The sequence below is a fragment of the Lactuca virosa genome, chromosome 1 (genome assembly GCF_052849685.1).
Source record: "Lactuca virosa cultivar CGN04683 chromosome 1, Lactuca_virosa_CGN04683_v6, whole genome shotgun sequence".
Lineage (NCBI taxonomy): Eukaryota > Viridiplantae > Streptophyta > Magnoliopsida > Asterales > Asteraceae > Lactuca > Lactuca virosa.
In genome coordinates this window covers 172,599,362-172,625,367 of record NC_136426.1, presented here as the reverse complement: position 1 = coordinate 172,625,367, position 26,006 = coordinate 172,599,362, and the positions used below count along the sequence as shown (strand labels likewise).

At 34.7% G+C, this 26,006-nt stretch overlaps 1 pseudogene; it reads left to right on the top strand.

The window, feature by feature from the left end:
- LOC145124065 (respiratory burst oxidase homolog protein C-like) overlaps positions 1-26,006 on the top strand; it is a 111,305-nt pseudogene that overhangs the window by 62,342 nt on the left and 22,957 nt on the right.

Sequence of the window (26,006 nt, the reverse complement as noted above, 5' to 3'; positions counted from 1 at the left end):
GAAGGATTGGAACGAGAAGAAGCTTTGGGTCCGGTGTTCTTTCGGTGCTAGTTGTCAATTGGAGGTTAAAAGCTATCCCCTTTATCATTCCTTTTGTTAGATCTCTTTCTAGAGAGTTTTAGGGCTTTATCCCATCTATGTTTGGATTTGGAGTTGTTGAGCTGGTCATGGGAGTTGAGACTACATATCTGAGCTATATGAGTCCCTATGAGCCCAAAGATTCGAGCTTTATCAAGATTTGGGCAAGTCTTTAAGCATAAAGACCTTTATGGAGCTTGTTTTGGCATTTTGAGCCCTATATGCCATGCATGAACGTAAAGCTTGTAGCTTTACATGATGATTCAGCCTTAGGAGGCTAGAGTATGAGACCTTATTCCTGTCCAAAATTGTCTGAATAAGGAAATAGACTTAAGGAACTCGACGAGTTGATGAGACAACTCGATGAGTCGGTTAGGGTTTACCCGCGATGGTCTGGACACGTTGCAGACTCGGCGAGTTGGTGAGACAACTTGACGAGTTGAGAGGGTTTTACTCGACTTTGGATTCACAATGGGCTTGACGAGTTGATGAGACAACTCGACGAGTAGATGGGGTTTTTCCTGGTGTTCTGGACGCTGCATGGACTCGACGAGTTTGTTAGCAACTCGGTGAGTTGACTCGGGTCTTCGCGATGTACTGAGTTTGAGAGACACGACGAGCTTATGAATTGTACTCAACGAGTTGAGTCAACTTGGACTGTTGACTTGAGTGTTGACTTCCATTGACTTTTAGAGTCGGGTCAGTTTTGACTGTTGACTTCCGTTGACTTTAGGGTTTTGGTCAACTATGGATTCTGGAGGCCATGGAGGGGCGGAGACTAGACCAGCAGCTCGAGTGTGGGATACATTTCTTAACTCTGCAAGGTGAGTCTTCTCATTATACTTACCTGAGTGGTACTTACTGTGTGACCGGAGGATCTTATTCGTGTTATTGACCGGAGGGTCTTGTTTACATTATTGACCAGAGGGTCTTAGTACATTATTGACTGGAGGGTCTTATTCGTGTTATTGACCGGAGGGTCTCGTTTACATTATTGATCAGAGGGTCTTAGTGATGGGTTTCGAGCAATACAGCATTCCTATGGTGTACATGGAAACCCTAATAGCTTTTGGATCTAGTTTGTCTAATGAACATGCAATTGAATATCCAAAGCTATAAACCCTAGATCTATCAAATAAGAACTGAAATAAGAGTTTAGTAATTACCTTTGATTGTTATATAGCAATAACAATCAATCCTTGCTTTGATTGGCTTGAGAAAGCTTAGTGCCTCAAGTGTTGCACCTCTAATGGAGTCACAAACACCACTAAGCAACTTGTATGAAGAGGGAGGAGAGAGAAGGCACCAAAAACGGCTGGAAACCCTAAAGGATTACTTGTCCACGTTTTTGGGGCTTAAGGTTCCTTTATATACATGTAGGCTATTAGGGTTTACAACTAGGAAACCCTAATCTGGCTGCTTAAGCCCTAAGCAGCCCATGGACTCCTTTAACATATCTCTTGGACGAATTCCTTATGGGCTTCCCATAGAATTCGTCCAATGTATATTATTTAGGTAATTCATAGCCCAATTGCAATTATCTTATAATTACAAATCTAGTCCCCTAAGTTTAATTAATCTCTTTTAGCCACTAAATTAATTCTTAATTAATTCTTGACTAATATTAATTAAACAATATGATTTCTCCTTTAAAATATTATTCTTATAATATATTAATAAATCATAATTAAACCTTTCTCTCCTTAATTCATCCTACATATTGCTATGGTGAAGGCAACCCAAAAGGACCATGCTCAAAATCGGGTCAAGTACATACCAAAATAGTTATGGACTTAGACACTAATCCAACAGTCTCCCACTTGGATAAGTCTAATAACTATTCTGTATAACTTCAGAACCTAATCAGCAATCGTAGCTTTCAAAAGCCGTTGTCAACTCTGATCTTATCAGATACGCGTGTCCTTTAGATAAGGGATTATATATTCCTCCATTCTACAAGATATCGTATAGACACAAGACATGGATTTAAATCATTCTCTCTGTCTATGTATTCTTTCCCGACTTCCGATTCATGACGACTAACAACAGACTACAATTGAACACATCAACTTTGTCCCGGCTTGGCCAAGCGCTTAGGGTGTCATCATTAAATCATCGAGAGGCCCACATATATCGCTTTTATCCCACTTTGGGTAAAAGGAATGGATAAACTTCGACTCAAATGCTCGCTTGCATTTACTGATCGAATCACACACAACAATGAGTTTTATAACACCAAGTTACTGGTGCGTTTACTTATTATCAATGTTTAACCGACCAACAAATAACAACTCACACGTCTCGGTTTCAAGAATATACAATATTATCGACTCACAATCACTCGCGATAAAATCCATGAAGTGATTCACGTGAGCGTGGGTTTAATCCAATACTCTAATCTTATCAAAGTACTCCTGAATTCTGCAGCAAACTTGTGCTATGTCTAAACACTTTAGACAATCTACATACAGATTCATGACAGTCTTCCTTCATACCTACTTCCAACGTATGACCGACCGTGGAGGTTCGAATAACCCAGTTATTCTGGAAGTCAAAACATGCAAAGTGAAACGCAATAACAATATTAATCCTATATGGCCCCAAAGCTTTTGAGCATAAATAAAAACACTTTTATTTAAACATCATATTGATTACTCATTATTCATTGCTTACTGTTTCAGAAAATCAACTTATTACTCGAATTATAACCACAATTGTCCCATGCTCCAAGCATGCACACTTTGGTTTCCTATGGTCCATACTTTGTGAAATAGATCAATTGAAAAACTTTTCCAATGAAACTCATTTCACAATTCCCAATCCTTATTATTAGTATAAGAATACCAAATTCTTACCACTTTTAAAATATGTCAGATTCTAACATTTTATGCAATGATTCTTTCGTAATGTCACAGCACGAAAGTCACCAAGACCCGGCTAATGAAATTACAAGGTATTCTATCGGAAATTGTTACAAGACAATTCCATAGACGTGAAGCCTCACATTCAAAGTACATTCCTTTGAACATCCTTCTCTCATAAAAGTTTCTAATCTAGACATATTTCTTAATATCCAACTCCCATTAATGGAAACATTTCGATATTTGCCATATGACAACTCATTCTTAATAGAATCTAATCTATTCATAATAATGTCAATATAGTCCATCCAGTACTATACTTCCAACTACTCACAAGCGACAAATCCTCAGTGAACCTCAGCTCGTCCTTTAATAGTTGTTTAATTATTTTAGTCAAAACCAGTTCTAGTCCCTTTTGCCTCTTAATGCCCTAGGCATTTGGAAAATTTTAGAATGGTCAAATATTATAGCATATGCAATCGATCCTATACCCGAAGCATATTGGACACGATGCATAATGTCTCACATAAAGACGTGATACGTTATCAACCTTCTGCCATAATATTTTATGTGCCCTGTTCCCACAATTCGAACTATGAAGAGGGATGCCGTAATCATAATCAAATTTTGAGAATGCACTGTGTATCCTTGACTAAATTTATTAACATTTCTTGATCTAAGCTTTAGAATTTTGAAACGAAGTATAATATTCTCTCCCTTAATTATAGCAAAACAACTTTTTAATCCTTGCAACTTTGCAAAGTGAATCTTTGTTTTCTATAATTAATTTTGCTAACTCGCAATACTTGAAATAATAATCATGCTCCCACTAACACGATGATTATTACAATACAAGCATAACACTTATGATCCCACTAGCTTTGACTTGTATTCAGAAAACAGCTGAACTTCTAGAAGACAATGCTTATTGAATTCCTTAAGTTCATATTTCTAACACTTGATGCTTTGATAGGCCTTTATCTAAGCTTTTTAAGCTCATACATCTTTGCCTTAGATATCTCACATGTGTGTCTAAACAATTCAGAATTTATGTTACTAAGTCCCAAATGTTCAGACCAATTTCCAAATCTCACAATTCGAACTATGAAAAGGGATGTCGTAATCATAATCGAATTTGAGAATACAATTTTCATAATTGCTATCTTCTTAAAATCTCTCTTAGTGAAAGCATTTCCTCACAATCATTTTCATGAAGGAGGCAAACCTTATGTCACTTAGATTTTATGGTGTATGTGTTCCTATCCATGTGAATTTGCCAAAACGAAGGTTTGCGACAAATCCAAAACCATATGGACTGAACTTGTTCAATCCTGATCTTGCCTCATGGTAACGCGAGTGCCCACCATGTCTTCCAAGTGGTTTACCCTTACAAATCAATGTACTTTCCATTGATCAAGGTGCTTTGTCTTTATGCATTCAAATGAGAACTCATAGAACTCACATACATATTTAGCTTAATTGGAATGGCACAGAAACAAAATAATGTCAACACGATAGGTTATAAACCTCAAGTCGTGTGCTAGTGATGATTAACTAGGTTTACTCTTGATTTTGTTCTTGAAACTTTTCAAGACCATTTAGACTCCCACTGACTCCTTGACATATAAGATTCTCTTGTCAAGAAACATTCCTCGACAAAACAAATATTCAAGAGTTAGTGTAGTTTTTATCAAGACTATCACTTCACATAATTAGTTCTAGTTGGTCTTTGTCTTATCCAAGACATCACAACTTACCAATCTCAAATGTGCAGGAATAAGAAGAATTTTTTCAATTCCACATTTGTTGAGTGTTATAAACCTACTAAAGACTTGTGACTCAATTCACAATCTTGGAATATAACTCTAAGACTTGATATTGGAACGAAGTATGATTGACTTCTTGATTTTAACCATTTCTATAATTCTCGATTCCTCTTCTTAGACATACAAATGCACTAAGACTCACTTGGAGGATCAATTGAGATATGGTTCTTAATCATTAAGACTTATCATAAAACACAATAAAAGGTACTCTTCCTTCTTCTTAGAATAGAGAAAATTTTATCTTTCTGCCTACTTCATTCTTCTTATTCGTTCTGCTATTGATTGAAACTCTTTCAATTAACTCAGAATTATACTTAATCTTATAAGTATAACCATATTTACTAAACTTTAGTAAATCATGACGAATATCTTTATCACTCTTGTGGTGGACTTGATCAATGCATAACCTAGTGTACTCGATCTCCTAGTCCTTCTCTTGACACTTTGTCAAAGAATTAGTCTAATTTCCAAATATGAAGTTTCTCATTCATCACGCAACCAAGTTGCATGACTCCAAGTTTCTGTTCAACTGAAACTTGGGCGATGAGAATCTTCCCTTATTTGGCAAATTCTCGACATTTCCACAAATAACATAATAAAGAATCCATTATTGCTAACAATAGAAACAATCAAACATCAATTTTTCATACACACCATTGCAAGGATAAATAAATAAGACAAAATCAAAATTTATTTTATTGCAGAAAATTTTTGTCCTTACAATGCAATTCAACGGAAAAACTATGCTATTTTATATTTCTTATCATTCTATCCTAACTCTAGCGTAGCAGCTAAAAAATCTTATCCTCGAATCCATGCGATCGAAATCCATTTCTTCATGATCAGATTCAGCACGCTTCTTCCTTAAGCTTCCTCTTTTTTCTTCGATCCTGCAAAAACATCAAAATGTAATCTTATCACATCATGTATTAAGAATCAAAGAATAGGAACTTATAGAGTTAGTTAATAGATTTTACCTGAAGTAGAGCCATACGTCTTGACTCTCCCATCTCTTAGATCTGTCAGGTAAACAGGGCAGCTTCGTCTCCAATGCCCCTTCTCTTGGATTAAGAAGCTGATGGACTCTTTTTGGAATGGCACAAGGAACTATCTCAGAATTTACCTTTTCTGGATTTCAAATGTCACCATTTTCAATGTCCATTGAAGTTTGGGAGTTTGATTTGCCAGACAAATTTGCTCGATCAGCACGCCAAATCATTTCTGATTCAGCAACTATAAGCAAATAGGTCAAATCAATGAGGGTCACGTCATGGTCCATCATATAGTACTCTCTAACGAACTCACTATATGATTCAGGAAGTGACTGAAGAACCCAGTCAACAGCCAACAACCCATCATCCTTAACCTATCAATGTGTGACTTCATCTCTAAGATGTGTGCACACACAGGTTTCCCATCTTCGTGTTTACTTGCCAAAAGTGATTGAGTGAGCTTGAACTTTTCAAGCCTTTGAACTTGTGGGTTAGGGAGATTAATTGGAGGAGGTGGAGGAAGTGAAGCATGACTCTCATTTCCTTGATCGTATCGTGGAACGTCATCTTCATTTGGAAAGCTTGTTCCAAGGGACTTGGGAAGACCATTGTAAGATTTAGACATCTACAAAACGGGAGAAAATTCAAGTTAGTTGATAAGAATCCTTGATGTAACACCCAAATGAAACACCAAGGCTAGGATCCATCACAACATTCTACAACCTAGAAGAGGGATGCCGTAATCTAGTTGCAGAATATTTGAAGGTAGGTAAATGACGATTTACCAATTCCCACCATGAAAAACAAAAAAAAAAGTTTAAGTTTTAAATGAATTGAAACTCCTAGATCTTTTGAGATTCATTGAACTTTTCAATGGCATGTTTAATCTCGATTATGCCCTTCTATTTGTGACTGGAATGCCGAGGATCACAAACAAGGTGTGAATAACCATACGAATCACGTGGTGCACCCAATTGCTACTATCACCTAATCAATGTGCCGGTTAGCCACACACGCTCCATTGATCTATGATAAACATCGAGCCACCCTTCGCCACCAATGCCAAACCCAAATTAGTGTGCCGGTTAACCACACACGCTCCACTAACGTTTCGACAAGGGTACAAAGTGTAATTCCATGGATTAGCATACAATTCCACATTTTCCTAAAGTAACTATGATTTGGGAATTTGTAAAAGCATGTAGTTACTTGGTACTTCATTATACTTATAATGGAAGGTTTCGTCCTATCCTACCCGTTCGGCTAACGACCCTCCACTAGTCAAGAGTGCGGTGGGTAAGAGTGGATACCCATTCAATCGCCATTTTATAGGCAATTTCCTTAAACACCCCTTATAGACCAGCTTCGTGAATGAGGCCTACTAACGGTAAGGCTGACTCTTTACTCATATATATAATATTAGACTTTTAATGTTACATATATATAGTATAGGGTGTATTTTACACTTTTAAAATACTAGGTGGTTCAATTTAATAAATTATACTTTTAACTTAATCAAATGTAAACCAAAACATTATGGATTTATTAACTCTCTTTTAATTATACACTTTAATTAATTAACAAAACCATAAGGGTGTAATTTGAACTTTTCAAAATGCGAGGGATTTAGAATTTAACATTTCAAAATCAAACTTTTAATCAACTTTTAAATTCCAAAACTTGAGGGCAAGTTTTGAAACTTTTCAAAACATTTGGGATTAGAATTTAAATATTTCAAAATTAACTTTTAATCAAAAAATTTTAATTCCAAAACTTGAGGGCAAGTTTTGAAACTTTTCAAAACATTAGGGTTTAACTATTTAAATTTCAAAAACAGAACATTTAAGTTCAAATTTAAACTATAAAACCTAAAGGGGAAAATTGAAACATTTTCATAAGATAATTCAAATCTAAATTACAAATAATCAATCTTTATCTAATAAAACAAAAGATTATCTAAATTTTGACAATTATCTTCTATTTTGGAAAGGATATCACCCAATATCAATAAAAATCGGATCTTATGAATTAAAAACGTTTATGGTAAGTATCCCAAGCCAAAACAGCAAGAAAATCGCCAAAAAACGCTGCCAGACTCGCTGACTCGTTGAGTCAGCACTGGACTCGTCGAGTACCCAGTGGCCTCGGCGAGTTCAGTCATGGACTCGGCAAGTCCAGCCACAAAATTCAAAAAAAATCGTTTTTCAGCCAATTTTAGATCAAGCAAGCATCAAATTCACTAACAAACAACCTTAGGATCTGATACCACTGATGGGTTTCGAGCAATACATCATTCCTATGGTGTACATGCAAACCCTAATAGCTTTTGGATCTAGTTTGTGTAATGAACATGCAATTGAATATCCAAAGCTATAAACCATAGATCTATCAAATAAGAACTGAAATAAGAGTTTAGTAATTACCTTTGATTGTTATATAGCAATAACAATCAATCCTTGCTTTGATTGGCTTCGGAAAGCTTAGTGCCTCAAGTGTTGCACCTCTAATGGAGTCACAAACACCACTAAGCAACTTGGATGAAGAGGGAGGAGAGAGAAGGCACCAAAAACGGCTGGAAACCCTAAAGGATTACTTGTCCACGTTTTTGGGGCTTAAGGGTCCTTTATATACATGTAGGCTATTAGGGTTTAGAACTAGGAAACCCTAATCTGGCTGCTTAAGCCCTAAGCAGCCCATGGACTCCTTTAACATATCTCTTGGACAAATTCCTTATGGGCTTCCCATAGAATTCGTCCAACCTATATTATTTAGGTAATCCATAGCCCAATTGCAATTATCTTATAATTACAAATCCAGTCCCCTAAGTTTAATTAATCTCTTTTAGCCACTAAATTAATTCTTAATTAATTCTTGACTAATATTAATTAAAAAATATGATTTCTCCTTTAATATATTATTCTTATAATATATTAATAAATCATAATTAAACCTTTCTCTCCTTAATTCATCTTACATATTGCTATGGTGAAGGCAACCCAAAAGGACCATGCTCATAATCGGGTCAAGTACATACCAAAATAGTTATGGACTTAGACACTAATCCAATACTTAGTACATTATTGACCGGAGGGTCTTATTACACTATTGACTGGAGGGTCGTATTTATTTATAGTGTGATATGTGTTACCATGCATACTGTCTTTGTAACATATGTCGTTATATTATTTTGTGTATGTGTTGATGTTATGCGCTTGTAGTGAGATATGTGATCTCATGCATTCTGTCTTGTGATTGTGTTGTCCATTATCATGTGTAGTATTGAGATAGGACCAAAGGGTCCAACCTGAGACGTGAGACCGTTGGGTCATCACTAAGACATATGACCAGAGGGTCCTTATCGAGAGATAGCCATGAGAGGCTAATTATTTGTGAGCAGTATTTTGGGGGACTCACTAAGCTTCGTGCTTACCGTGTTGTGTGATATGCGTTTCAGGTACTCCTATAGATTTCGGGATGACGAAGGCTCGATTGTACACACCTGTCGGCTTATGGAGATTTCAGGATTTTGGGATACTCTGATGTTGTCTTAAATATTAAATTACAATTTATGTGATGATGTGGATTTATGAGTAATATTTTGAGAATTTAAAATGAAAAATTTATTTGAAAAAGTCAAAGCGTTACACTTCAATTTTGCAACCATTGATGGTGGGAAAAGTTTTTGTATGAACTATTCACATATCTTCACCCATGTTGTTTTTTTCTCCCGGTGGAAGTGCTTTTAGCCAGTCTTTTGTCGCACCCTTAAAAGTAACAGGGAGCATTCTTGTAGTGACATAAAGAACATAGTTTGGCATGCGGAATTAAAGTTTGCACAATGAACATGGTGATTTGGGTGTTCAAGAGATGTATTGATTGTATATGGTGTTACACAAAAAGGATCTAGATCTAGACTACATAAATAACACACACTTACACACTCAACTTTTACATCTCTCAAGTACACCTCTACAAGTGGACTAAACCCACCTTATATAGAGGTGTTTACATGTCTCTCTCTCACTCTTTATCTCTCATGTGTCATAAGGCTAATACTCCACATGCAAGTGGGTTTTACAAAAGTCAAACATTACAAAGTCATTCATGGAAAACTTTGTACCCCAACATTCTCCCCCTCAAAGTTAGGAATGAATTACCCACTTCAAATCTTCCAAAATCGAGCAACTACGCGATCCGAGCCTCAAGGGTGACACATGTCGAAACGAACTTCAATCTTCAATTCTTCCATGATTCTTCAATTTGGGCTCTAGGATGTGAAACCGTACAAACCGAGCATCAACGAATGATCACGAGCTTCTCAAACTCCAAATTGATCACCAAAAGTTGAGCATAAAGCACACCCCAAAAATCATCAATAAAACCAAACCCATTTCGAATACATCACTTCCGAAATTCCAATTTCATCATTTCATATACTTCAAAAATCAAGGTCACTTCGGTCTTCAAATCCGCGTAATATGAAAAATTCAAGTTCGAATTTCCATATAAATTTCTCCCCCTTTTTATAATCGAAATTTGATTATAAAACTTTCAAGGAAAGAGAACGTGCTCTATTCGAAATTTTTCGTGTCAAAACTCCCCCTTAACATGTGGCATAAACTTTGTGCTTCAATCCGGAAAATCCAAAAAATATTGAATTTTTAGCTTCGTTCACGGATCGCCTTTGACAAAATTTCTCAAAAATGGGTAGAAATTGTCAATTTCAAAATTCTGCAGTGACCCGGTGCGCCCAAAACAGCAAAATATGCAAAACTCTCCCCTTTTTCCAAAGCTGGGTAGAAAGCGTCAATTTGCACAAACTGCAGGGGCTTGAAATGCATTTTCTTCAATTTTCAGCAAAAACAGTCCTTTTTCGAATTTGGGTACAAACTGCCAAACATTCGAAGCCTCAGGGACTATTTTCGAAAATTCTGCCTTTTTTGCTCCAAACGTACGAAAAGTTGACCAAACATTCAAAGCTTCATTTAATTTTCAAAGTGCCAAATATTCGAAGGTTCAGGGGCTGAATTTGAAAATTTGTCATTTGTTCTTCGATTCATACGAAGCTAAACATACGAAGGGTTTAATCTTTGTCAAATAGTCGAAATTATAAGGACCATATTCGAAAATTTGATTTTTCTTCTTTCCCATTCATACGAAATCACTGTATCTTCTTAGTACCCAATCACCGTTTTCCTTCGTATGAAATTAGCTTCCCTTCGAATATTCATCAGTTTAGATATCTCACCCAAATAATCTTTCGTATAATTCCCCAATAACCCCTTCGTTCAAACAAACACCATTTTACCCTCTTCGTATGAAACTTCATCTTCCCCAATCAAACGAAAAATTCTCAGCATACGAAGCATACGAAGCCTTACCCAGTGAACAGTAACCTCTTAATCATCCAACCTCTGAATCGACTGTAGAATCAACATACCAACATCAATAATCAACCCATCGTATCTTCAAAATCCAAACACAGGGACCCTTCGTACATTAACCCATTTCTTTCCTAATTCATACGAATCCACAGCAAAGCTTTGTTACATTTATTCCTCAACATCAAATACTTCAAACCAAACCCAATTTCGTTTTCAAGCAAAAGATGTTCGTCATCAATCATTGGCAAACAACCAATAGTTCGCACATCGACCAACAGAATGTCGAATCTAAAATCTTCAAACACCGACTCAAAAATATGTGAACCCAACAATGGACTCCAACAAAAATCAAATTTTGGCATCTACAATCAATCGTCGACCATTGTTCCAAAAACCTTTGAAATTAAGATCCCGTCTCTTATTCTTGACTCCAATCAATAACCTAGATTTCTTCAAAATCCTTTTATCATCAACCCCAAATTAAGTTCGATTCCAGTTCATTATCATACCCAAACCAAATCTTTCCCAGTTCGTTCTTCGTATCCCATCAACAAGTCTCAAAATTAACACTTCACCAATTTATTTTGACTTTTTAGTTGACCCCGACGAACAACAAAAACATTCAATCAATTCCTGTTTTGATGAAATGTGCTTTGGATTTTATTTCAATATTCTCAATCATCAACCATTGCCTTTTACAACAACAATTAGAACTTGATTTTGACTTTGAATCTAATCAAAAATCAACATCTTGATCAGAATCGATTTTAGAAATCAATGGATTTAAAGAAAATCGATTCACAAGATATAAAAATCAGAAATTACTAGTCGATTTTGAGAAACAAAGAAACAAAATCAGAAGTCAAGAACACCGATTACGACGAAAGACATGAATCATGACAATAGATTCAATCATCAACCGATTTCAACAACTGAGATAACGAGGTTGAAGAATCAAGAGCCATCTTTCAACAGATGAATTGAATGTACAAGTGATATATGCGTATGTATAGTTAAACTAAACAACAGGATTTTTAAGCGAATCGTTCACATATATCGGATTACTTAAATGAATAATTGGGCTCAAGGTAAACTGTCTATGAACAGTATTGGATCCACTCATTTGGTTTAAATATTCAAATCAAATTCAATAGCATTTTTGGGCTTCGAATAAATCGGATGTAAAGTAATCAGATCACGATATGGATTTAAAATCAATTATGAACAGTACCGAATTTAAAATTTTGTTTTTGGTTGGATTTGATCTTAAAAAAATTATTGGATCATCAATGACGTTTTTCAAGAAAAATTTGATCCAATGAGTCAAACGATCATGAATAAAAAAAAACGCTACACACGATTTAACACGATTAAGAGAGATCATAGAAAGAGACTCACCAAAAATGCTTCAATTGCGACAAAAATTGCCAAACCGAGAATCGTTCTTCAAAAATCACCTTGATCTTGAAGACCAGCTCTAATACCAATTGTAGTGACATAAAGAACATAGTTTGGCATGCGGAATTAAAGTTTGCACAATGAACATGGTGATTTGGGTGTTCAAGAGATGTATTGATTGTATATGGTGTTACACAAAAAGGATCTAGATCTAGACTACATAAATAACACACACTTACACACTCAACTTTTACATCTCTCAAGCACACCTCTACAAGTGGACTAAACCCACCTTATATAGAGGTGTTTACATGTCTCTCTCTCACTCTCTATCTCTCATGTGTCATAAGGCTAATACTCCACATGCAAGTGGGTTTTACAAAAGTAAAACATTACAAAGTCATTCATTGAAAACTTTGTACCCCAACAATTCTGAGTAACACCGTCTTGCCTGGTATGTTGGGAATATTGAAGTATTCCTCGATATCATTGACATTGTCAATGTTCTTGTAAGCGTCCTCGTGATCCTTCCCATAAAATGGTATGTCTTTCAATAGAGCACGTATGTGTCCTTTTAACTCAAAGTTGGCTGTTTCAAGAATTGCAGGTTGCACAAGACCTGATTCGTTGTCATCACACATCCGTCTCTTTTGCTCCTCCATCGTCATGTCTGCAATGTCTGCCATGCCGTTTTTGGGCTCATCTTCGGGTTCGCTTTCTCTTTCTGATTCTGTTTCGGGCTCGTAACTAGCTTCCTTTTTGTTAGGAGTCTTCTCAAAGCTTTCGAACTTGATTTCGTCTACCGGTTTGTTGCTTGATTCCCCAATGAGTTTGTCCTTCTTTTTATGGAACGTTGACTTCGGATCTTCAAATGGTGGTGTCAATGATAATTTTGATCCACGAGTCATATACTAGCTGCAATAAAACAGAAAATAAAACGTAAAAGAAACAAAAACAAAAAATTGTCTGAACAGATACCACATTGTGGTCAAGAAGGACCACGTTGTGGTAAACTAAAAGAAACAACAAAACATAATTTGAAAAATAGATAACTTTGAATGAAATAAATTCCAAACAAAGGGTCGATAACAAATAGCAGAAAATAAATTAACTAATTATTGATACGTAATTTATATACTAGTTTTAGCCAACTAATTTAATTAACTATTACACTTAAGACAATGTACTTAATCGCAGATACAATAGCCCAAATAGTCGAGTATCGAATACAAGGATCGAAATTAATAGCTAATTTTATCTACTAAGGTTAATTAAATAGCGATTAATTAAAAATGGGTTTTTTCTGTAGTTTTGCAAGTCTAGAAACTTAAACATTCAATTAACACTTAAAAAGAAAACAATTACCATCATAAGAAAAACTAGGAGAACAAGAAATGATTTTTACCAAGATAATTAAGAGACTTTCGTTTAGATTCAATATACTTGCTTTTATGGTTGATTTACTGGAAGTGCAATGGATTAGTACTTCATTGATTACCGGTTCTTAAGGTGACTAGATTAATGTTCACTAACCTAATCCTTTAGCAAATAAGTTCATTATTACAATGATCAAGTGGATAAACTAACAAATTTACTAGTGTTCGGTTCGAGTTATGTGAGACTTATAATGAATTGATCTATTAGGTTAATTAAATCAATACAATAGATGATTGGTCTTCATATACTAGCTCCTACATTCTCTTACCCACTTTCTGTTTAACCCTTGGTTTTTGGTCAAGACACTTGTCCTACATTTTTTCCAGTCACAAGATCATAAGATTCAAGCCAATTAAGAATGATAAATCATGCAAAGTTAATTAAACTCAACAATAAATAGAAAAGTAGTTATCATAAATATAAAACGGTTCTTTAATAAGCTAACATAACAAATAGTTAACTAGCATAACTCAATCCATAAAATCACATCATAATAATGTAAGCAATCTAGTCTAAAAGAAGGTTAGGGTGTATAGTCCTTAACTTCAGCATACAAACATGTAAAATCAAGATTCACTTTCATGGTCATGATCAAAACAAAGTAAAACAAGTAAATAGGAGTAATGTTGCCTTATATCACTTGAAAATTAAGCTAATAACTGAAATTTGCACTCCAAAGCTTCCAAGGAATGTCTCTGGCCTCCAAAAGTCAATAATTGCTTCCAGCATCCCCAGGTTTGAGAGAAAAGTTGATCTATATATAGTTTTCGAAAATCGATGAACCACGTCGTGGTAAATGGCCACAATGTCGTGGTTGGTGGGTGAATCGTGTATCCGACAAGGCATAATCTCATTGGGATTCCTCATTTTACCATGTCGTGGTTCTTCAGCTTTCCTTCTTCTTCTTGCCTTAGTCCAAATTCCTAGCTTCCAGTTCCAAATTTGCTTCATTTTTTTCCTGAACGCGTCTTTTACTGCTACAACACAAAATATAACAACTTAAGCATCGTTTGTCCTAATAATAATCATAAATATGGACAAAAATATTAAGATAAGATTATATATATATATATATATATATATATATATATATATATATATATATATATATATATATATGCACATATGACAGTCTCAAAATCAACAACAATAGAGTGTATCAATATCATCAAGACTAAAATAGCCATAAATACAGAATCGTGAGGGGATGTTGTGCGCTCATTTCGGGCCCTACATAACACATAACACATTCCAGCGGGCCGATATTGGTGCCTTCAACCCACAAGTATAATGAGAAGACTCATTACAATCAATGGCTAGATAAAACCCACACTCGAGCTACTGCTACAAAAGCTCCTCATACTAAACATATCCAAAAAGAACCCTAATTAGCAACTAGGGAAAAAATCATATTTTCCTAACAAACTTGTCACATTTGTTTTAAATGGCCACTTAATTTTTTTTATACATTAAGTGAATAAAGTCACATTTAACCGTTTTAAAATGTCCTTATATGACCAGATACTGGCTTAATAGGTAATATAGGTTCCATGTGGAATTTTGGTCAAAACTAAACACATTATCAAACTCCCCTTTACCTTGCCTTCATCCCTACATCCTCCGTGTCGTTTTGATTTCCTATACTAAGTCGTAGAACCATTGACATCAGCTGCCTGCGTATCCGCTGAAAAACCTAATTTGATGATGTCTTCTACTCCTCCCTCTTTGCTGCTCCTAATTGACATATCTACATGTAATTGACCAAAATCAACAAAACTTACATATACACAAAATCGATCATGGATGCGGTAACTACATGGAAATCGAGAAAAAAAATATGCAATGTCTTTAAAGTTCAAGAACCTATCCTCTTTCAACCCAACTCCATGGTTTCATCTACTTGTCTAGACAACCTCTCACGCAAACATATGGTTCAGTAACACAACTGATAGCCATTTTGAGGTTCTAAGAATATGCAGAAAAGGAAATTTCTCCAGGTTTTCCCTCTTCCCCACATAGGTCAAGGTTGTGAACAAAAGACAACGATGACTAGAGGTTCTCATGAATCTGATTGCGATTTCCAGGTGGTATCAGATTTGAAGAACATGGGTGATAGAGAGGGTGGGTGGAGGTGGTTGTGTCTGACGTGGTGTTGTGAACTGTAAATGCAAACCAACAATGATCCGATAATGATGAAGCTAATTTCAAACGATAACCTTGAATCTTGACATTGTGATTCTCGTTCCACTTTCACCTTCCCAAGCTGACTTCCACCACCTTTGTGGTTCTCGTTCCCATTTCTCATCATTGGGGAGTATCCACCACATAGAATAACAGAGTTGTTGCCTGCCGTTTTCCACCTGGAGGAGATTTCCTATCCATCGCTGATTCCCCTCTTGAATCTTCATCACAGCCAGCTCTTGAATCTCATAAGGATCTTATAAACCCTATTCTCTCTCGACTTTAAAGGTCAAAACTTTCTAAAAAATCAAAGATAAAAAATCAAACCTGTTGGATGAAACACATATGGCACTGAATCCGGCTATTCTAAGTAAAGTGACCAAATTAGCAGGTTATTTTGAACTTATTTCCCTTAATGTATAAAAAAAATTAAGTGGCCTTTTAGAAAAAACATGATAAGTTCGTTGGGCTAATATGACATTTTCCTAGCAACTAAGGTGATGCTCTATTATCAAGGGTCCACTACATACACACACACACACTCTCTCTCTCTCTCTCTCTCTCTCTCTCTCTCTAGGGTAAAAAACCATTTTACCCTTTCAAGGCTAGACCTTTCCAAACATGACCTGATATCCTAAAGTGACCACATATGAAATTGTGGATAAACAAAGCTACGCTGGGCGTAGCCTATTTTACGCACTGCATGGACGTTGATAAGTCCTTTTTCAATTTAGCTCTTAATCCATTAAGATAACCCATATAAATCTCATTGAAGGTTTAAAGTGATAAGCTTCATCACTTTATGCGTTTGCATGGCTTTATGGAGCTCAAGACCAAACCCTAGTTTAATAACATCCTCTAATGTCCTCAAATTCTTGCATGGGTGAAATGTAATTGTCAAAATCCCATATCTATGTTATAAGATCTTGAAAACAACAAGAAATGATAAGTTTAAGCTCTGGAGTAGTTCCTACTCTCAAGAACCAATCTCATGGGACTAGAAGCATGCAAACTAACAAGCTAACCTAGATCTGGCCTAATGAATCATAAAGGTGGGAACTTTATACCTTCTGGAGTTAAAAAATGAGTTGACTACTCTGGATCTTCAAGCTTGATCCACACCAATCCTCAATGATAAACTTCTCCTTCTTCAAAACGCACCAAAACACTCCAATACACTTAAAAAGCTCAAAAGAAGCTCACAAAGGATTAGGGTTTTGAAATGATTGTTTGGGAGAGTGCAGGCTCAGGTTAAGAGAGAGGCCCTAAAGGAGTTAAGGTCCTTAAATATGGCTACAACCCTAAAAATTTAGGTTTTGGGTAAAACACTCCTACATCTTGCGTAGGGATTGGTATGCCCTGCATAGGCCTTTAAGCCCCCGTGTCCTTAATCTATCTACGCCCTGCCAAGGAAGCAACCCTACGACCTGCGTAGGACCATTTTTGCGAAAAAAATTTATTATTTAATTTAAAAGATAAATACGATGAAAAACATATCATGTTACAATATACAATTTTATGGCACTTTGTATAGTAGCCCCCCACTTCCCCATTTCATTAAATAAATAGTCAACAATCGCTACCTCTTATTTATTTTTATTTAAATAAAAATAAACAGAAGGCTAATTTACTAAAAAAAAATATGTTAACTTCAAAAAAATAAAAAGAAAAATAAAATTAAGATTAATCAATTATAAAACAATTCACTAACTGAAAGTTAAAATAAATAAATAAATAAATAAACCTTCTAATTATTGTGAGAAACCTCATCGAATTCTTATGTGCGTTTCTTAAATATGTTTTATTAATTTTTCTCACTATCTATTGTACCAATTTCTACTCATTTATATGATTGTAATTTCTTTTATTATTATTGTGACATATTGTACTTACTTCATGATGCTAATACTTTATATTTGACTCGATCTCATAAACATGTTTATGTCTTGCTTTTAACTATTATTTACTCTCTTCATGTGACTATTTTATAGGTATCGGATGCACTACAAGAAATGTTGCCATTAGCGGCGACACATGGAATTAGCGGCGACATGTAATTGACGCGTTACATGTCGCCGCTAATGCCATGTGTCGCCGCTAATGGAAACCTAATAGCGATCCGTGTCAAACGAACCCCATCCGTTCGATTTGTTTTCAATCCAATGGTCGTAAAGGAACGAAAAAACGCCCCGTCAGCTTATTTTTCTGTGTTGTGTTACTTAGTTTCCTTTGTATCTGTTTATCGCGCACGTCACCTATGAAATATTCGAGTCGGCGACCTAGCTACAATCGACCATCCACAGTCCCCGGCCGCAAGATCGCCTGGCCTCCGATTGAACCTCCATTACCGGTGACTTAGAGCTCGATTAGCGGCAACTTATTGCAATTCCGAAATTTTAACGATTGAAGGTCGAATTCCTCCCTATTTTTCTATTATTCTTCTGTTTTGGTGCTAATTTTGGTGATAAATCGGTAGTATAATTTTCAAATTTTGTTTGGTTGAGTGATTATATTTGTATTTTGAGATATGGAAATATTTATGCATTTTGTGGGATTATATATGTTTTTTCAGATTTATGCAACATTTTTTATATGCTTTTCAGATTTATGTTTATGCTCAATGTGGTGTAATGGCTTACAAATGAAATTTGGCATGAAATTAAAATTGGATGTATACATTTGTTTGATTTTGTATTTAGATGTATACATTTGAATGAAATTGAAATTGGATGTATACATTTGTCTTGAAATTGTGTGCTTAATTGTATGAAATTGGAATATAAAAGTTGTATTGTATGTCTAAAATGAAATGAAAATTGGAATTGAATGTATTGTATACATGTATGATTATGTGATATTTAGGATTAATTGTTTGGTGTATATAAGATGAAGTGATAAAGTTTTTAATTGATAAGTTATAGTTTTTGTATTTAGATCTTATTGTTTGTATTGTAAAGTGTTAATTGATAAGTTAAAAGTTTGATAAGTTGAAGTGTTTGTACTTACATGTATCATTGTATTGGATGTTTATTATGTTTTTATTTTCTTGTTAATATGGTTTCAAAGTGCTTAATTTTGTTAGTGACTTAATGTTGGTCATTACAACATTAGCTTAATTAGGTTATTAATAGCAATGTACTTCTAGTAATTTTAAATTAATTATAAAATAAAGTTAAATTAATTTTACAAAAATCAATAAAAAAATAATAAATTAATTGTAAAATCAAATTAAGTTAGTTTTAAAAGCAAATTAATATTAATATTATAATAAAATAAAAATAGTTTAAAAAATTAAACTAATAACAAAAAAAAATATTAAATTAATTAGAAAATCAAATTAAGTTAAGTTTAGAATCAAATTAAATTAATTATAAAATCAAATTAATATTAATATTAAAATAAAATAAATTTAATTATAAAATCAAATTAATCTAATGTTAAAAAAACTAATAACAAAAAAGAAAATATTAAATTAATTATAAAATAAAATTAAGTTATTTTTAAAATCGAAGTGCTTAATTTTGTTAGTGACTTAATGTTAGTCATTACAACTTTTGCTTAATTAGGTTATTAATAGCAACGTACTTCTCGTAATTTTAAATTAATTATAAATAAAGTTAAATTAATTTTAAAAAATCAATAAAAAATACTAAATTAATTGTAAAATCAAATTAAATTAGTTTTAAAACAAAAGTATGATGTTATAATTAACAAAATTATGATACTTTTGTTAATTATAACATCATACTTTTGTTTATTTTCTATCATAACATCGTACTTTAGTTTAAGTTTCTTCTTCATAATCATCAAGAGCCTAGAAATACACGCCTGAAAGTGATTTAGAAAGTAATTCCGGGCTGTCCCCCACTTTGGGACTGCTTGTTGAATACTTTATCTCATTTAGGATGTGAACATGTATTACATGATTGTTTATTTAAGAATGATTTGGTTGTCATTTCCTCTTTGCTCCTCGGGTATATATATACTTGGGAGGTAAGGGGAATTGCTGCCGAATTTTTCTTAAAAATACAATCATGTAATACACGTTCATATATGAGATAAGGTATTCAAAAAGTGGGTTTAGAAGCCTACCTTTGTGAATACTCTATCCATTTCTGATTATTTGTTCATGTGTTCCCGTGTTGGGCATACTTTTTGAATCATCGACTTTATGAATACTCTACTTGATTTTTGTTTCCCATAGAGTAAACCGTAAACACTAAACTATGTTTCAGTTGCATCATGTCTATTGATAATAGTTGGACTACTAATCCACATCGTCAATCTCCCGAGTTCCAGTTAGGACTTGACTCTTTTGTCAAGAGATCCATGTTACACCTAGATTGTAAAGGTGAAACCAGATGTCCGAAGGGGAAATGTGATAATCGTTATTTCATGGATCCGAAAGCAATAAAACGTCATGTTCGTATATATGGTTTCAGTCGATCATACAAAATGTGGATATATCACACTGAACCTTTAGTTCCTATTCTTGTTGATGTCTTATCGCCAAGTAACGAGATGGTTGATGTTATTGATGATGTTATGTGGGAGTCCAGAGAAAATGATACCAACCTCGATGAAGGAACCTCGAATACAGGGGGTAGCGGTGTCGATGATGATCTTGAACAGTTGTTAGAGGCAGTCGAAAGAAAGTTATATCCTTGTTGTATGTTTTCTTTCCTTGATTTTTTAGCAAAGCTGATGCATATCAAGGTCAACAACAAATGGATTGATAGTTCATTTGATCAACTCCTTAAGTTGTTGCATTCATCATTTCCACCAGACTACAAGGTTCCCCGTTCATATTATTTAGCCAAAAAGAAAAACTGAAGAAGTTAGGTTTGGGGTACGAGTCAATACATGTGTGCAAAAACGATTGTTTTCTCTTCTAGAAGGAACACAAGTCATTGCAAATTTGTCCCGTTTGTAAAGAGAGTTGGTGGATTGATAAAAACACCAAGGGTAAGGTGGCTCATAAGGTGTTACGGTACTTTCCAGTAACCCCTAGACTACGCCATTTGTATTGTTCAAGGTACACTTCCAAAAATATGATATGACATAGTACCGGGAGATCAGAAGATGGTGTGATATGTCATCCTGTTGATGGAGAGTCTTGGCAAAAATTTGATGTAGATTACCCAGAATTCTCAAGTGAACCTCGCACCATACGCCTAGGGTTGGCAACTGGTGGCTTTAATCCATTTGGTAACATGTGTAATCCACATAGTACGTGCCCGGTTGTACTCACCACATACAATCTGCCACCATGGCTTTGTATGAAAGTGCGACAACCAAAAGTCAGACTTATTTTTATTGCCTTTTAGCCTTTTGAAGGGTCATTCTAATGAGTTCTAAGCCTAGTACACTTAAGGATTGAGTGTTTTGAAGTATTAGCTCGAGATCAGACTGTTGTACCCGATTACGGCCGTGAACACTCTTCTGGCCGTGATCCATCCTCCATATATAAGAGATTGCTTCATTTTTCTTCATTTCTCCAAGCTCCAGCCGTGAACTATCCATTCTCTCTCAAGTATCATCAAGTGAAGGCTCACTTTTCACTCCAAAACGACTTATTTGTGCCTCGGGACTTTATTCGTGGAACTTCTCATCCTTACTCGAATCTTCAATTGAATCACCCACATAAGGTGAGTTCATACCCCTATAATCAATCTTTTAAATGTTTTTAAATGCTTTTAAGGGGGGGATACAAGTTGAACACAATGATATTGTGTTAATATTTTACCTGTGATAACCACCACATTAAACGATTTCTTATGCTTTTGGTAAGTGATCAAATCTATTCAACAACTCTTTTAAAAAGATGTTAGTTTATTGTTTATAAAACTCCATTTTAAGGTACATGCTTAACTCAGTAGATAATTGAGTCTTTTCTTCAAGTCAGTAACAGTTCAAACAAGCATACTAGTAAACTATAATAGGTATAGTTTAGGGTTTCAGTTCATACTATAACTAGAACAGGAAGGAACATATTATATTCTAGAACAGAAGAACAAATCATGATTCATGAACTTATCATTAACTCATTGTTTATAACAAAATATGATAATATATAAGGTATAAGGATATATATGGGGTACATCTACAAAGTACCAGGTTAATATGGGGTACATCTATAAAGTACCAGAGTTATATATGGGGGTACATCTATAAAGTACCAGATTTTATTTATAAAGGGTACATCTACAAAGTACCAGACAATAATAAATAAAACATAGCAATATATATAAAACTCACAACAGTACCAACTGAGGCGTTTAGAGTGCAGGATTTCATTACTCCTAGTAGTCTTCATAACAAATAGAACAGCGCCACATAAACTCCTAGTAACACGAACATTCAGTAAAAAGGGGGCATATAATGCTAATTTTATGATTCCTTAGTGGATAAATTAGGGATATGTATTAATCGGATCCGATAGACAGTAGGATTTGTGCTTTCCGCTTCATTTCCTGTTCCTTGTTTGGTTGTGGGCTTAGAGCAGATTCACACAGTCTACTATCTATTCGATCTTAGCTATATATATATATATATATATATATATATATATATATATATATATATATATATATATATATATATATATATATATATATATATCTTGTATACACCAAGTGATTATAAGGAGTATCAGGTATGGGTCAGGTCATAGCATACAAATTCAGTATACCGTTTTCTAGTACAAAAACATACTTTTCAGAGAGAACATTTAGTAAGCTAAACTAGAAACTTATCAGTAAAAGGTTTAATTCATTTTATTAAACCAGTATAACTTAAAGGACCTTTAGTGGTTGATTCTATAATACCTTAGCTTATACATCAGAGTTGTATATAATTAGTATCTGATAGGCAGTGGAATGTGTGCTTTCCGCCTCAGTTCCTGTTCCTTGTTTGGTTGTGGACTTAGGGCAAATTCATACAATTAACTGTCCGTTCGATATTAGATTATATATAGCTAGTATAAACCAAGTGATTATAGAAGGAACTATTGTGGTTACCATTTTTACAAAAGGAAATATATGATTTTCTTAAAGAATGTTTTCATGAAATATAAAGGAACTATTACAGTTAACCCCATAAGTACCAAATGAATACGCCAGGGTTGTGTACAATGAAGATCTAACAAACAATGGGATGTGTGCTTTCCGCCTCATTTCCTGTTCCTTGTTTGGTTGTGGGCTTAGGGCAGATTCACACAATTGATTGTCTGTTTACTCTAGATTGTATATATAACTTGTATCCATTTAGTACTCATAGAAGGAATTATAGAGTCATTTTTACTTATCATTCACCCAATCAGAAAATATAGGATTTTCTGGAGGAACAGGCGAACTTTTGTAAAGAACTTACTTTTCATCACTTAAATACTTATGAACTCACCAGCTTAAATGTTGATCTACTCTTTCAAAATAACTTGTGTTCTTAGGAAACTAGTAGACAGGTACGCGCATTGGGATTCAGAAGATGGAGTTTAGTAGCTTCATGTCATGTTTTGTTATTTACTTTTGGATTCAAACTTTTGTAAATCACATATTTTGTAAACACTTTAATATTAATGCAATGGTTGTTTGTTACTTTGATTACTATGATGCATGTGTTGTGATACTACATACGAAGTCCTCCGCCCCTGAGTGTTTCCGCCGTTCCGGTTTGGGGGTGTGACAGAAAGAGTCATCATTCATGTTGGCCTTGTTGATTCCTGACCCTAAAGCGCCTGGAAAGGACATAGATGTTTTCCTTAGGCTGTTAGTGGAAGAGCTTAAGTTTTTGTGGCACAAAGGCGTACGTATTATAGACGCAGCGACAAACACATTCTTCATGATGAAAGCTATGTTGTTATGGACAATAAACGACTTTCCAACTCGTAGTAGTTTATCAGTTTGGAGCGGACAAGGGTATAGAGCATGCCCGACTTGAAATGAAGACACTCCCTCGTACCGTGCAGTAAAGAAAGTCATTTATATCGTTCATCATCAGTTCTTAGATGCTGATGATCCATTAAGGATGAGTTTGAAATTTAACGGGCAACCCGAGACAAGACCCGCTCCGAGACACGTTACTGATGAAGACATACAAGAGCAACTAGGTTATGTACTACTTCGTAAACTGGGTAAACATCCTACCACTCTCAAGGAAAACATGGATCGGCAAGGATTAAAGTTGAACTGGTCGAAACATAGCATATTTTTCGAGCTCGAGTATTGGTCTTCTCTGCAGCTGAAGCACAACTTTGATGTGATGCATGTCGAGAAAAATGTGGGTGAGAGTCTTTTAGGTACTTCTATGATGATTGTTAATAGTAAAGACACATCAAACGCATGTGGGAATTGAAAATTTTGAATATCCGACGTAATCAATGGTTGCAAAAAAAGGGTAACAAGTTCACTAGACCACTTGCAAGCTACTCATTCAAGAAACCTGACCGCAAAATATTTTGTCAATTTATAATAGATGTTAAATTGCCAGATGGGTTTGGATCTAACATCAGTAAGAAAGTGGTAGATAATGATACTAACATTATTGGGTTGAAATCTCATGACTATCACATTCTTATGCAACTTATGATACTGACTGGAGTTAAAGCGTTATTGGACAAAGAAACTTCTACACCAATTGTAGATCCTTGTTCGTTTTTCAAGCAAATTTGCTCTAGAACACTAAAGGTGGAGGATATAACGAAAGCAAAAGAACACATTATTAGAATCTTGTGTAAGTTAGAGTTGAATTATCCTCCAGCGTTTTTTGAAATTATGATTCATTTAGTTTTGCATTTAACTGATGAAGCGATTGCCGGAGCCCGGTATGTATGAGATGGATGTATCCATTCGAAAGGTATATGAAAAAACTAAAAAACAATATTAGAAATAAGGCGAGGCCGAAAGTTTGTATAGCTGAAGGTTATGTTGCCGAAGAAGCTTTGTCATTTTGTTCGATGTACCTTCCAGATGTGAAGACTCAATCCAATCGCTCTGAAAGAAACGAGGACGTTGTCATTGAAAAAACAAAGTTTTGGATGTTTGAGCCCAAGTGTCGACCGACCAGCGCAACACAAATCAAAGATCTTGATATAAGGGAAAAACGTAATATAGAATGGTTTATATTAAATAGCTGTCAAGAAGTCAGACAATACATCGAGTAAGTGTTCTTATTTTTATTTATCTTTCATTATTTAATGTTACTTTTTTCCATTCATCAATTACATATATATATATATATATATATATATATATATATATATATATATATATATATATATATATATATATATATATATATATATATATGTTTTTGTCATCAATATAGAAAATTCAAATATGAACATCCTGAAAGTGACGAAAAGACCGAATTTCCCAACTGGTTTCTTGAAAAGGTAATAATAATTAACAAACAAATATATTTGATCAATATAACGAATCAAGAATACATAACACATCAACATATGTTTAATAGGTTTTTTAGATGGAAAAAGAAAATTCTCCAGAATTCCACAAAGAGTTGTCGGCCCTTTCAATGGGTTCACGAATGGATGTTTATACTTACACCGCATGCATAGTCAACGGTGTTAGGTTAATGGTAATTAGTCGTGATGCACAACGAAAACTCAAAACGCTAGGGATCTAGCGGTGGGAGAGAATGGAGAGAAATATTATGTCCAGTTGGAAGAGATTATGGAGGTGCAATATCCATATGATTATTCGACTGTAATATTTTGGTGCAAGTGGTTCGATACAAGAGATATTCATGATGATAATTTCATAAGTATCAACACAGAACACGAAGCATACCAAGATGATCAACTCATATATGCTTCACAAGCCAAACAAGTGT